Below are 14133 nucleotides of genomic sequence, written 5' to 3'. Positions count from 1 at the left end.
CGACCTATTGTACATGTTTGGGTATCCTCCAAGGTGTCCAGACTATCGCGGCCCCACGCCTTGATAGCCCTCTCTAAAAATCCCCTCTGCTTTCGCCGTCGAGGGTCTCGCAATTGCGCTCATGGTTCGGTCGCACGGTCAAGAATTGGACCGAGTGTCATCCATCTTGGCTCTTCACGCGTGCGTATGCCGAACCGTTATCCAGCACTTTCGTCTCCATACGTTGTCGCGTTGTTACGCGCGTGCGTGGAGAAGGGCGGAACCACGGGGGTCTTGGACTAAGGAGAAGGGGAGAAGGAATAGGACTTCGGAATGGAGCTTAGCACAAGAAGAGAAAGAATGAACAAGAGGAAGATGGAGGCCAAATGCTCAACAAGATATATTAGAACCGAAAACCGATTACAAAATGGCGGCCGCGTAGGCCGCACCAAACGACTATGATAAACCCGAAACCCTAATCCGACGAAGAAGAAAAGAAACCCTAAACCTAACGCTCGTCCTATGTGGTATACCTTTCGCACTCAAAATAGGCAACCCCCACAATGGTGCTCTTCCTCTCCTTTTATAGCACAAGGAGAGAAGACCGTTTTCAAAAAGGGTGCTACAAAATATCCCCTTTCAATCAATGGGGATATTTCCCTTGATTTTAGGGGAGGAGGGAAGGATGGGTCTTAACTCCCACCTCTACACGAACTACTATGTACCTATCTCTCTCTCTCACGTGGATGTGCGCGAAAAAGCACATCACCTTTACACTTTACAAATCCTAAGGTGCATTTCTAGCACCACACTTATCACTATCGACAAATAGAAATACAACATCTTGATGTGCAACGTTGCACATCGCGGGTTTGCTTACTTCGCTCGGTTTTCCGCCTATGGACGAAAATCTTCACGACAACGTGCTTCTGTAATGTACGATTCTCCGAGTATCACCAAATGCGAGGATGTCTCCTCCACGAAGAAGTGCTGGTCAATCTCGACATCACCGATTTTCACACGCACATTCGGGCAAGCCCCATGTAGCTCCTCTGTGGCGCGCGTCACCGCTCGTATTTTCCACTCGTGCTTGGTGTTGATCGTCCCTTGGCCTTTCTTGTAGAAGTCCATAGACATCAGGTTGATTTCCAAGCTGTGGTCTACTAGTGCTACCACCGGCTCTTGGACATCCCCGATCCTAACCGGGGTCTCCGTAGTGGCTCTTGCCCAGTGCAGCTTTGAATAGTGGCTTTCCGCCAACTCATCTTCCAGGGCCATGTCTTCTAGGTGCGTCGTTTGCACCTCCACCGGCCTCTCCGGCTCCGACTCTGTCGAAAGTCTTTTCCGCTTCACCAAGTCCACGATAGAGTCATGGAATTCTTTCTTGGCGATCCCGAGTACTTCCCTCAGCGACAGCTCTACCTTGCTGTCGAGGATTCGTTCCTCAAGGACCTTCCGTAGGTCCGTCGTTCTTTCTATCTCCGTGCTCAATCGGTAGACGGCTTTCTTTGCTTTATCCGGTGTACCGGCAGCACCGGCATCATTCAACTTCAGCCCGAATCGGGTCTCGTACCGTTGCGAAGATCCGACCCCTCTGGCCTTTCCCGCACACTTGTCTTCTACCAGAACCTTGTAGTTCTGGCATGCGGCTTCCACAAAGCCGGTCTTTTCTTCGACCGGATCGCTCCACCCGGTGACCTCCTGGACCCGTCTTTTGGCACGGTCCGGTTCCTCCCTTCTCAACTGTACGTTGTCGTGAAGAAAACCGTCCATAGGCGGAATCGGCGCACCAAGGCGTGGGAACCGGTTCTTCACGCGCGCACACTCCAAGTTGTACATAGAAGCGAATCGGGAGGATAATCGGCAGGAACGGGCCCTAACTCAAGTGGAGACAAAGACCGCGCGAACAGTCTCTTCGGTCGCGCGCGCGAACTGTACGAGTCGGCGGCGTAACTACGCGGATGCGTGGAAAACGGAGCGGATCCCTGTCCAAAAGGGACAGGGAATAAAGCTGACAGGACGGCCTGCTCGTCGGCCTATATAAGGAGCGGGAAAGAGCTGTTGCAGGGGGATCGGGGACGGAGAGGACGAAGTGCTGTCGGACCGTTTCTGGACGCTTCTCTCTCTCTGTTTCCTTCCTTCTGGAGCTCCATAGCTTTCTGTGCAGGGTTCCGAGGAGGCTCGCGCTGTTTCGAGGAACGCCCGAGTGCTTCCGGCAGCCCCTTTGTGCGTCGAAGTGAACAGGCATCGGCATCTGTTCGCCGGCCTGTTCGGTTGTAACCAACCTGTGCCCCGTCGAGGGTTGTAGTCGTGATTAGCCATTTTCTTAATATACATATTAAGTCATTCACATCTGTCTGTGTCGGTCTCTGTCCGCGTTCTCCGTGCTGAAGGGCCGTGTCCCTGTGTATCCCCGGTCCTGCGTAGCCGGTTCTCTCTCTTTCTCCTCCCTCGCTTGCTCTTTGGTTCGAGACCCCCGCGGTCCCGCCTCGATTCCACACGCACTTGCTTAATATCACGACATCTTTGGTGAACCCGACGTGAAGGAGGCGGCAGAAGAGCAGAAGATGAGGGGGTCGGATCTCGCAGAGGCCATGGCTTCGGCCGTGGATCGGATTGTAAACGCGCGCGAGAGCACCGGTGCCCTCGACAGAGCTATTGAGGCGGTCGTCGGCACGATCGGCCGGTTCGATGGGAAGGATGCCACGAAGTATTTGGCGTCCTACGGTGCAGAGATGCTGATGCGGGACATTCCGGAGGAAAGGCATCTTGCCGGATTTCCCCGAGTGGCGATGCCGAGCATCCATGCGGAGGTGCTCGAGGTGCGGACGGAGAGCCGTACCTGGGAGGAGTTCGAAGGTCGGCTCCTAGAGAAATACGGGCTGGACGACGCGCTCCGGCTTTCGAAGCGAAGGTTCATGGAATGGGTGGAGTCCCCGGGGAAGGGAAGAAACGCGGCGGCGCTCCTCCGGGAGTTCGAGGAAAACTTTGCGCGCCTTTCGGCGCTCGACCGAACCATCCTGGACACGAGCCGGGTCTTGCTGTTTGTCAAGTCGGTCGACGAGCGGGATCGGGAGCAAGTGGGACTCTTGCTGGAAACCGAAGACGGGCTCACTACCGACTGGGCGGCTGTCAGGAAGGTCTGTGGCCGTTTCGACAAACGGCGAGAATGGGCGGATAACGGGGCGACCGGGTCGGGCTCGGTCGCAGCAAGGAAGCTCGAACCAGCGCCACAGGTGCGCAAGGAAGAGACCCGGGAGTGGTTGGAAACTGGTTCGGCTTCGACCGGCGTAGTCAGAGGCTCAACCGGAGGAGCGGCGCTGGAGGAATTGACGAAGGCGATAAAGGACCTCCAAATCGCGCAGGCCCGAAGGGAAGGAGGCGAACCGGCTCGTGACCGACGGCCGGCGGCAGGAAACAGGTGCATGTGGTGCGATGAAGTCGGCCACATTCGGAAGGACTGCGGCGACTTCGCGGAGGCGCTGAGGGACAGGGTGGTGTACCTGTGGGAAGGACGGGTGCATGTCAGCGACACCCGAAGGGCCCTGAGCCGAAACGACGGAAAAGGTGGTATGAAAAGGTTGATGGAAGAGGCGGCGGCCCGACACGCGGAAACCGTCCACTACTCGGCGTCGGCCGGCATTCGAGTTGGGGGCGGCGAGGCCCGAAGGGAAAGCAAAGCCGGATTCTGGCCGACGATGCTGGAAGGCCTTGCCGGTGCAAGGCTTAGAGGGGAGGAATCGGACAGTGCGGAGAAACGGGTACGGGAGATGACCGGGTGGAGCGACCCGGTCGAGGAACGGACGGGCTTCGTGGAAGCCGCTTGCCAGAACTACGAGGCTCTGGTAGAAGAGAAGCGGGTGGGGAAACCCGGGACGACCGGGCCCTCACAACGATACGAGACCCGGTCCGGGCCACGACGGGACGAAGCCGGCGGGGCCGGCACGCAAGATAAACCCCAGAAGGGCGGGTACCGTCTGGGGACGGAGATAGAAAGGACCACGGACTTACGGAAGGTCCTGGAGGAACGGATCCTCGACAGCAAGGTGGAGCTGTCGTTACGAGAGGTGCTGGGACTTGGTGCAACGGAAGAGGCTGTCGACGGAGACAGAACCGGAAAGACCGGTGGAAGTGCGGACGACGCACCTAGACGACATGGCGCTGGGAGACGAGTGGGCGGAAAGCCACTATTCGAGACCACACTGGGCCCGAGCGACCACGGAGACCCCGGTGAAGATCGGCGATGTCCGGGAACCGGTGATAGCTTTGGTGGACCACGGATCGGAGATCAATTTGATGTCCATGGACTTCTATAAGAAGGGCAAATGGCCGATCAACACCAAGCACGGGTGGAAAATAAGGGCAGCAACGCGCGCCACCGAGGAACTGCACGGGGCCTGTCCGAATGTGCGAGTCAAGATCGGCGACGTCGAGATTGACCAGCACTTCTTCGTGCAGGAGACGTCTTCGCATCTGGTCATTCTGGGAGAGCCGTACATCACGGCGGCGCGAATGGAGACCAAAGTGCTGGACAATGGTTCGGCCTACGCGAGGGTCAAAAGCCAAGACGGGCGCCACTCGGTCCAGTTTCTGACGGTACGGCTGAACCACGAACGTAACCGCGATTCCCTCGGTTCCGAAACCCGAGAGGATTTTTAGAGAGGACTGCCAAGGCGTGGGGCCGCGACAGTCCGGATGCTCCGGAAAAACCCCACATCTGTACGATAAAACCGTGTACAATAGGTAGGAAAATTTGCTTCTCCGACAGCGGAGCATGTACGATGGTCGGCATCACCGGCCGAGAGAAAACAAAGACGGAGGGGAGACTTCGGGCGTGCGGAGTTCTCGGCCCTGACGAAGGAATCAACGGAGCCGTGGAGGCGGTCTCCTTCGACGACACCTTGGGAATGCTGGGGAAGGTAGTCGAAGAAGACCTTAACGAAGACCGGACGATACCGGTATGTTCCGAAGAAATGTACGAAGTCATCGCGAACTTCGGTCGAGGGCTCGAGTCGGAACGGACGGCCCGAGTGAGCACCAAGTACAAGACGGTGGACCGGAAGGTGAGGCCAGTTGCGGCGCCCTTACCGGAGGACAGTGAATCCCGGATTAAAGGGGTTGCATCGGACCCCAGCTTACGAGATCGGGCCTGCATAGGACACACCTTCACCAACGAGACGCTCCGCGAGCTGAAGATCGGTGGGGGCGGGTTCCTACTGCCGGCGGAGGAAGACCGGTTCCGGAGAATGCTCGGAAGGCACGGGAAAGCCTTCGCATTCTCGCCGGAGGAGATCGGGTGCGTGGACCCGACGATCGTAGAGCCGATGGTGATATTCACGGTACCTCATGTACCGTGGAATCTCAAGCCAATTTCGGTTCCAAGAGCTCACATCCCGAAGTTGATGGAGCTGTTGAAGCAGAAAGTTGATATGGGCATTCTCGAGCCGTCGAGCGCCCCGTATTCGAACCGCTGGTTTACCGTACCAAAGAAAAACGGATCATTGCGCTTCATTCAGGACCTGCAGCCGGTCAATAGAGTGACCATTCGGAACGCGGGGATCGGACCGACCATAGACGAGTTCGCGGAGGCCTTCGCCGGAAGGTCGATTTACTCGGTCGGTGATCTATATTCAGGGTACGACCAGTTCCAGCTAGCCGTGGAGAGCAGGGACATTACGACGATGCGAACTCCCCTCGGCCTAGTGCGGATGTGTACGCTGCCGCAAGGAGGGACCAACTCGGTGGCCCACATGGTGAATGCAATGAACAAGGTGCTGAGGGACTGCATCCCGGACATCACCATGCCGTTTCTAGACGACATCCCGATCAAGGGATGCCCGGTAGAAGAGAAGGACGAGACGATCGGGCCGGACGGATGCCGGCGATTCGTGGTAACGCACATCGACGACTGCGAGAAGGTGCTGCAAAGGCTAGAGGATGCGAGGCTAACCTTCTCGGGGGAGAAATCAGCCTTCGGCCAGTCGGAAATCATGGTGGTCGGACACTTATGTGGGTCGTATGGCCGGAAACCGTCTCCGGCAAAGGTAGAAGCCATCTCCGCGATGAAGCCCGACTGCAGCTCGGTCACGGAAGTACGAAGATTCCTGGGGGCATGCGCATTCTACCACATATGGATCCCGCATTACGCGCACGTCGCGGAGCCGCTGTACGGGTTATTGAAGAAAGGGCGAAGATTCGAATGGCTAGACAAGCACACAGAGTCGGTCCGGAAGCTGAAGGAGGCTCTTTCGGCAGCACCGGCGCTCCGAAAGGCCGTCTACAGGAAGGGCACCCCAGTGTACATAACGGTTGACACGCGTCCGACCGGAATCGGGTGGGTCGTCAACCAAGAAGATGAGGACGGCAATCGGTTTCCGGTCCGATTCGGTGCGAAGGTCCTCAGCGAACGGCAGCGAGGATACGCCCAGGTTAAACGCGAGCTCTGGGGTATCGTTTCGGCGGTGAAGGCCGACAAGGACTATCTGATCGGGACAGAGGTAATTATAGAGACGGATTGCATGCCGATTCTCGGCATGATTTCCGGATGCGCGACGCCGGACCTGGCAATGCTCAGGTGGATAGCGTACATCAAGTCCCTGGACCCGGAAATACGACACATTTCCGGGAAAGACAACGCCATGGCCGACATGCTTTCAAGGGCAAGATTCGATGACGAGGGCGGCATGGTTTCGGAGGACGAAGACGTCGGCGTGGACTTCTTCGAGACTGCGTATGTAACAACAGACGGAACAAGCACTCCGGCGCTTAACGACTTCGACGCGAGCAAGTACGACGGGGAGTGGTTGCAGATCGGTGGGTTTCTGAAGACAATGACGCCCGATGCGTCATGGACGAAGGACGAGGCCGACCGGATCCGGAAGAGAGCGTACCGGTTCTTTCTCCGGGATGGCTGTCTATGGAAGCACCCGAAGAAGAAGAACGGCGTTCCGCTCCGGGTGGTGGCGATGAAGGAAGAACGGGAGGAGCTGCTGACGGCCTACCACGACAGCCCTTGGGCTGGACACCGTGGAACATGGGCTACGTTTGAGAAACTGAAGGGGAAGTATTGGTGGCCGGGGCAGTACCAGGACGTGCATCGGTTCCTGACAACTTGCGAGAGCTGCCAGATGCACTCCTTAGTCCGACATCGAGACGAGCTTCACCCTACGTACCCTCCGGCCATCCATTTCAAATGGATGGTAGATCTGGTAACGATGCCAATGGGTGTAGGACAGATGCGGTACCTGGTCCTAGCGCGGGAGGATCTGACGAACCAGGTGGAAGGCCGGGCCCTTCCGAACAAAACGACCGCGGCCGTATGCCGGTTCCTAATCGAGGACGTGATATGCCGGTACGGGTGCGTCGGGAAGATCGTGGCTGACCGAGGGGAGTTGGACGCCGAAGAAGCCACGGAGCTGTTCGACCGGCTGGGAGTCAAGCTCGCGCTCACCACTGCGTACAATCCGGAGGCGAATGGAAAGGTGGAGCGCGGACACGGACCGATCGTCAAGGCGTTGGTTCGGGCATGCAGAGGCCGAATCGGTAACTGGCCGTGGCTGCTACCTTATGCCTTGTGGGCGGACCGGACCACGCACAGTTCGGTAACCGGGTACATGCCGACGGAGCTCATGTTCGGCCAGAAGCCGATCATGCCGATGGAACGGACGATCTCCTCGTGGGCGACGGTCGACTGGAGGGACGAGATGAGCCGGGAGGAGTTGTTGGCCGCGCGCATACGACAGCTCGAGCGGAGACCGGAGGACGTGGAACTGGCTACGGAGAAGCTCCGGGTGGCGAGGAAAAAGAACAAAGCCAGGTTCGACCGAACGCACCGGCTCCGACCGAAGAAAATCGAAGAAGGTGACTGGGTGCTCGTCTACGACAGCAGCCTCGACAACCAGCACCGAGCTACACGGAAGTTCGCACGAAGGTGGTTCGGGCCCTACGTGGTACGGAGCGCCAATGACAACGGGACATATCACCTGGCGGAACTCGACGGCACGAGAGTGGCGATACCGATTGCAGGGAAGCGGATCAAAGCGTTCAAGAAGCGACACGACGACGAGCCAGACCCGGCTCTCCTGGTCGGCAGTGACGAACGATCCGAAAACGAGGAAGAACCGACGGGCGAGGAATGAAGACGGGCCGGTTTTCTCCGTCCCAACTCTCTTGGCGCATACCGGAGGATGCGCGGTTAGGTGGGGGCGGATGTCGTGAAGAAAACCGTCCATAGGCGGAATCGGCGCACCAAGGCGTGGGAACCGGTTCTTCACGCACGCACGCTCCAAGTTGTACATAGAAGCGAATCGGGAGGATAATCGGCAGGAACGGGCCCTAACTCAAGTGGAGACAAAGACCGCGCGAACAGTCTTTTCGGTCGCGCGCGCGAACTGTACGAGTCGGCGGCGTAACTACGCGGATGCGTGGAAAACGGAGCGGATCCCTGTCCAAAAGGGACAGGGAATAAAGCTGACAGGACGGCCTGCTCGTCGGCCTATATAAGGAGCGGGAAAGAGCTGTTGCAGGGGGATCGGGGACGGAGAGGACGAAGTGCTGTCGGACCGTTTCTGGACGCTTCTCTCTCTCTGTTTCCTTCCTTCTGGAGCTCCATAGCTTTCTGTGCAGGGTTCCGAGGAGGCTCGCGCTGTTTCGAGGAACGCCCGAGTGCTTCCGGCAGCCCCTTTGTGCGTCGAAGTGAACAGGCATCGGCATCTGTTCGCCGGCCTGTTCGGTTGTAACCAACCTGTGCCCCGTCGAGGGTTGTAGTCGTGATTAGCCATTTTCTTAATATACATATTAAGTCATTCACATCTGTCTGTGTCGGTCTCTGTCCGCGTTCTCCGTGCTGAAGGGCCGTGTCCCTGTGTATCCCCGGTCCTGCGTAGCCGGTTCTCTCTCTTTCTCCTCCCTCGCTTGCTCTTTGGTTCGAGACCCCCGCGGTCCCGCCTCGATTCCACACGCACTTGCTTAATATCACGACAACGTCAGCGAGGCCTTCTAGTACCACCAGCCAGAACCCGGAGTCTTTCATCTTTCGTCCTTCGTCACTACCGACCCGGATTCCTGCCGACGCAGAGTAGTGGATGGTCTCCGCATGGCACGCCGCCGCTTCTTCCATCAATCTCTTCATCCCTCCCCGTCCAATATTCAGCTCCAGGACTCTCCGGGTTTCGCTAGCGTGCACCCTTCCGTTCCATAGGTATACCACATTAGCCATTATTGCTTCCGCGAAGTCCACGTAGTCCTTCCGGACATGACCGACCGCGTCGCACCACAAGCACCGATGCCCGCCTCGAGGCCTTCGGTCACGAGACTGCTCGCCGCCGTCCCTCCTCACTTCTGCAATCTGGAGGTCTCGTACCATCTTCGTCAGCTCCTCCGAAGCCGCTCTGTCGGACGGCCCATTGACCACGCCGGACGAGCCTGTCTCAAGCCAACCCCAGGTTCCCTCGCCGAAACCCCTCCTGCCCCCGACGAGCCCTTGTCGACACACTCACGTTGTTTGTCGAAACGGCCGCAGACCCCCTTTACCACGGCCCAGATGATCGTCAGCCCATCGTCTGTCTCTAGTAGGAGACCCACTTGCTCCCGATCCCTCACGTCCACAACTTTGACGAATAAAAGGACACGACTCGTGTCCAGTACGGTCCTGTCCAGCGCCAAAAGTCGTGCGAAGCGTTCCTCGAACTCCCGGAGCAACACCGACGCATTCTTCCCCTTTCTTGGTGTCTCTACCCAATCCATAAAATCCTGCTTCGATAACCGAAGCGTGTCATCAAACCCGTACCGCTCGAGGAGCTGCGCTTCCAATTCTCCCCAGGTCCAGCATCCAGCCTGCACCTCAAGCACCTCTACGTGGATGCCTGGTGTTGCTACCCGAGGGAAACCAGCCAGACACCTTTCCTCCGGGATGTCCCACATCACCATCTCGGCCCGGTAGGCCACCAAATAACTTGTGGCGGCCTTCCCATCGAACCGGCCTATTGTGCCGACAATTGCTTCGATGGCCCTATCGAGGGTGCTCGTGCCCTCACGAGCACTTACTATTCGATCCACTACTGCCGCCATGGCTTCGGCGAGCTCTGATCCCCTCATTTTTATTCCTCTGCCGCCTTAATTCACGTCGAGTTCACCAAATTTATGTCGTGTTGTTACACTCACGCGTAGGAAATAAGGCGGGACCGCGGGGGCCCTAAACCGAGGAATTTGAGCGAGAAAGAGAGAAAGAGAGAGACTCGCAGAAACACAGAGAGACAAAAAAATGAAAGAATCTAATCCAATAACAATATAGGTTACAGCTTGCAATGTTACAACCGGCAAGCCGATGATAAACGAGACACAGACGAACGCACGCCCTGAAATACGTGGTGGAGCCTCTATCGGAAGCATGCGGGCTTTCACGCAGTAGAGGCAGCCAACCTAACCCAAATCCCTATAGAAGCGACAGCGATGGTGGAGGAGAGAGCTCGGTTCCCAGTCCGACAGCACTTCGTCCACTCAACACGCGATCCCTACTCAAGCCCCTTTCCTCTCCCTTTATAGCACAAGGAGAGAGTAATGTACAGACCGTTAAATTCCTGTTATTCTCCTTGATTCCCTACTTAATGAACTAGTGCTACCTATGATAGTTACATCTCCGGCCTGTACTTAACTATGTATATAAATCTATCAAAACATGTGCCCGTGTGTCATGGCCGGTTCACGCATATCATCCATCGATTTCTCCTAGGGACGGTTTTCTCCACGATAGTGACCCCACGCCTTGATAGCCCTCTCTAAAAATTCCCTCAGCTTTCGCCGCCAAGGGTCTTGCAGTTGCGCTCATGGTTCGGTCGCACCGTCAGAAACTGGACGGAGTGTCCCCCGTCTTGGCTCTTCACGTGCGCGTACGCCGAACCGTTATCTAGCACTTTCGTCTCCATGGGTGCTACCGTAATGTACGGTTCTCCGAGTATCACTGGATGTGACAATGTCTCCTGCACGAAGAAATGCTGGTCAATCTCGACATCACCGATGTTTACCCGTACATTCAGGCAGGCCCCATGTAGCTCCTCCATGGCGCGCGTCGCCGCTCGTATTTTCCACCCATGCTTGGTGTTGATCGGCCACTTGCCCTTCTTGTAGAAGTCCATAGACATCAGGTCGATTTCCGAACTGTGGTCCACCAATGCCACCACCGGTTCCTGGACGTCCTCGATCCTAACCGAGGTCTCCGTAGTGGCTCTTGCCCACTCCAGCTTTGAATAGTGACTTTCCGCCAACTCGTCTTCTAGGGCCATGTCTTCTAGGTGCGTTGTTCGCACCTCCACCGGCTTCTCCCACTCCAGCTCCGTCGAAAGCTTTTTTCGCTTCACCAAGTCCACGATGGAGTCATGGAATTCTTTCCCAAGCACTTCCCTCAGCGACAACTCCACCTTGCTGTCGAGGATTCGTTCCTCAAGGACCTTCCGCAAGTCCGTCGTTCTTTCTATCTCCGTGCTCAATCAATAACCGGCTTTCTTTGCTTTATCCGGTGTGTCGGCAGCACCGGCATCATTCTGCTTCGGCCCAGATCGGGTCTCGTACCAATGCGAGGGTCCACCCCCTCTGGCTTTTCCCGCACAATTGTCTTCTACTAGAACTTCGTAGTTCTGGCATGCCGCTTCCACAAAGCCGGTCTTTTCTTTGACCAGATCGCTCCACCCGGTGACCTCCTGGACCCGTCTTTCTGCACGGTCCGCTTCCTCCCTTTTCAACCGCACGCCCGCGAGGCCTTCTAGCACCACCGGCCAAAACCTGGAGTCTTTCGTCTCTCGGCCTTGGTCACTTCCGACCGGGATTCCTGCCGACGCCGAGTAGTGGATGGTCTCCGTGTGGCGCGCCGCCGCTTCTTCCATCAACCTCTTCATCCCTCCCCGTCCGATATTCAGCTCCAGGGCTCTCCGGGTGTCACTAGCGTGCACCCTCCTGTTCCATAGGTATACCACATTAGCCCTTATTTCTTCTGCGAAGTCCACGCAGTCCTTCCGGATGTGATCGACCGCGTCACACCACAAGCACCGATGCCCACCCGGAGGCCTTCGATCGCGAGGCTGCACGCCACCGTCCCTCCTCGCTTGTGCAATCTAAAGGTCTCGTACCATCTGCGTCAGTTCTTCCAAAGCCGCTCCGCCAGACGGGCCCTTGACCACGCTGGACGTGCCTATCTCAAGGCAATCCCGGGTTTCCTCCTTGCGTGCCAGCGGGGGTCCCTCGAGGTTTCTTGCCGCAACCGCTCATGCCACCGACGAGCCCTTGTCGACCCACTCACACCATTTGTCAAAACGGCCGCAGACCACTTTTACCACGGCCCAGTCGGTCGTCAGCCCATCGTCCGTCTCCAGCAGGAGACCCACTTGCTCCCGATCTCGCACGTCCACAGCTTTGACGAATAAAAGGACACGGCTCGTGTCCAATACGGTCTTGTCCAGTGCTGAGAGGCATGCGAAGCGTTCCTCAAACTCCCGGAGGAGCGTCGACGCATTCCTCCCCTTTCTTGGGGTCCCCACCCAATCCATAAAGTCCCGCTTCAACAACCGAAGAGTGTCATCAAGCCTGTACCGTTCGAGGAGCCGCGCTTCGAATTCCCCCGAGGTCTGGCATCTAGCCTGCACCTCGAGCACCTCTACGTGGATGCCCGGTGTCACTACCCGAGGGAACCCAGCTAGCCGCCTATCCTCCGGGATACCCCTCATCACAATTTCGGCCCGATAGGCCACCAAATAACTCGTGGCGTCCTTCCCATCGAACCGGCCTATTGTGCCGACAATTGCTTCGATGGCCTTGTCGAGGGCGCTCGTGCCCTCGCAAGCACTTACTATCCGATCAACTGTTGCCACCATGGCTTCGGCGAGCTCCGATCCCCTCATTTTTTATTCCTCTGCAACCTTAATTCACGTCGGGTTCACCAAATTAATGTCGTGTTGTTACGCTCACACGTATGAAATAAGGCGGGACCGCTATCGCGTTATTACGCACGTGCGTGTAGAAGGGCGGGACCATGGGGGTCTTGGACTAGGGAGTGGAGGAGAAAGAATAGCTCAAGAGGAGAAGAGAACGAATATATGACATTATGATAGAAGAAGAAGATGCAATCAAGATACTCAACAAGAAGTTCTATTAAGAAATGAATGATTACAGCAAATGGTGGCCGCCATGGCCGCACCAAACGACTATATGAAAAACCCTAAAGGAAAACCCAAGAAGAAAACCCTAACCGAACCCTAACGTTCGACCTATGTGGTATACCTCGCACACTCAAAATAGGCAACCCCCACAATGGTGCCTTCTCTCTCCTTTTATAGCACAAGGAGGGAAGACCGCTTACAAAAGTGAGACTAAAATATCCCCTTTCATTCAAAGGGGATATTTGCCTTGATTTGGGGGAGGGTGAGATTGATGGCCCCTTAACTCCCACCTCCTCACAAACAACTAGGTACCCATGTACCGCATAGTACCTCTCTCTCTCTCTCTCTCGCGTGGATGTGCGTACAACCATATCACCTTTATACCTTTATTATTATTACAAATACATTATGTACGTATGCAACGTTGCACATCGCTCTTTGGCTCTCGTTGCTCGGGTTTCCGCTTGTGGACGAAAATCTTCACGACATCCGCCCCCACCTAACCGCACATCCTCCGGTATGTGCCAAAACATAGGGGAGAGAACACGAGATTTTCGGCCACGACGATCGACCGAGTCCTTAGCGTCCTCGTGGGCCCGCCCGGCTTTGTCTTCCACTTCGAGCAAGACCAACCCATCCACACGAACCACCGCCGTCTTCCGGCCCACCATCCTCGCCGAATGGTCTCGAACCGTCGACGCCATCCGATCCGCCACGTCCACCGTGGGTCCTTGAACCACCGACTACATCCGACCCTCCGTATCCGATGCCCGTGCTTTCCTCCCCGTTCAGTCCTCCCGAACGTCGTCGCCGACCCGGTTGCTCTTCCTTTGTCCGCCTCGTATATCCTCCGGATGCGCTCCCGGTCGAATGCCGGATTTCGCCCTTTGTGTGCCGCACACCTCGGCGTGCCGACTCTCTCCGCCCCACGTGTCGAATACATGTGTATAATGGACGTATTCACACTATCCCGTTTTGGCTTTTTATGTAATTAGCATAAAGGGTAGTT

The 14133-nt window shown here is 56.7% G+C and overlaps 1 long non-coding RNA gene across 1 annotated transcript; it reads right to left on the bottom strand.

The window, feature by feature from the left end:
• Positions 1 to 355: 355 nt before the first annotated feature.
• LOC147856246 (uncharacterized) lies at positions 356 to 13386 on the bottom strand. Its single transcript, XR_015530737.1, has 2 exons — positions 13226 to 13386; positions 356 to 481 (listed from the first exon to the last, which is right to left on the bottom strand). It is a non-coding gene; the product is annotated as an uncharacterized LOC147856246 (long non-coding RNA).
• Positions 13387 to 14133: the final 747 nt, after the last annotated feature.

Source organism: Azolla caroliniana, unplaced genomic scaffold, assembly GCF_043228905.1.
Source record: "Azolla caroliniana isolate FFs.n. ecotype wild unplaced genomic scaffold, voAzoCaro1.0.p SCAF_13, whole genome shotgun sequence".
Lineage (NCBI taxonomy): Eukaryota > Viridiplantae > Streptophyta > Polypodiopsida > Salviniales > Salviniaceae > Azolla > Azolla caroliniana.
Note: the sequence above shows the minus strand (reverse complement) of the source record. Positions and strands in the feature narration are given on the sequence as shown.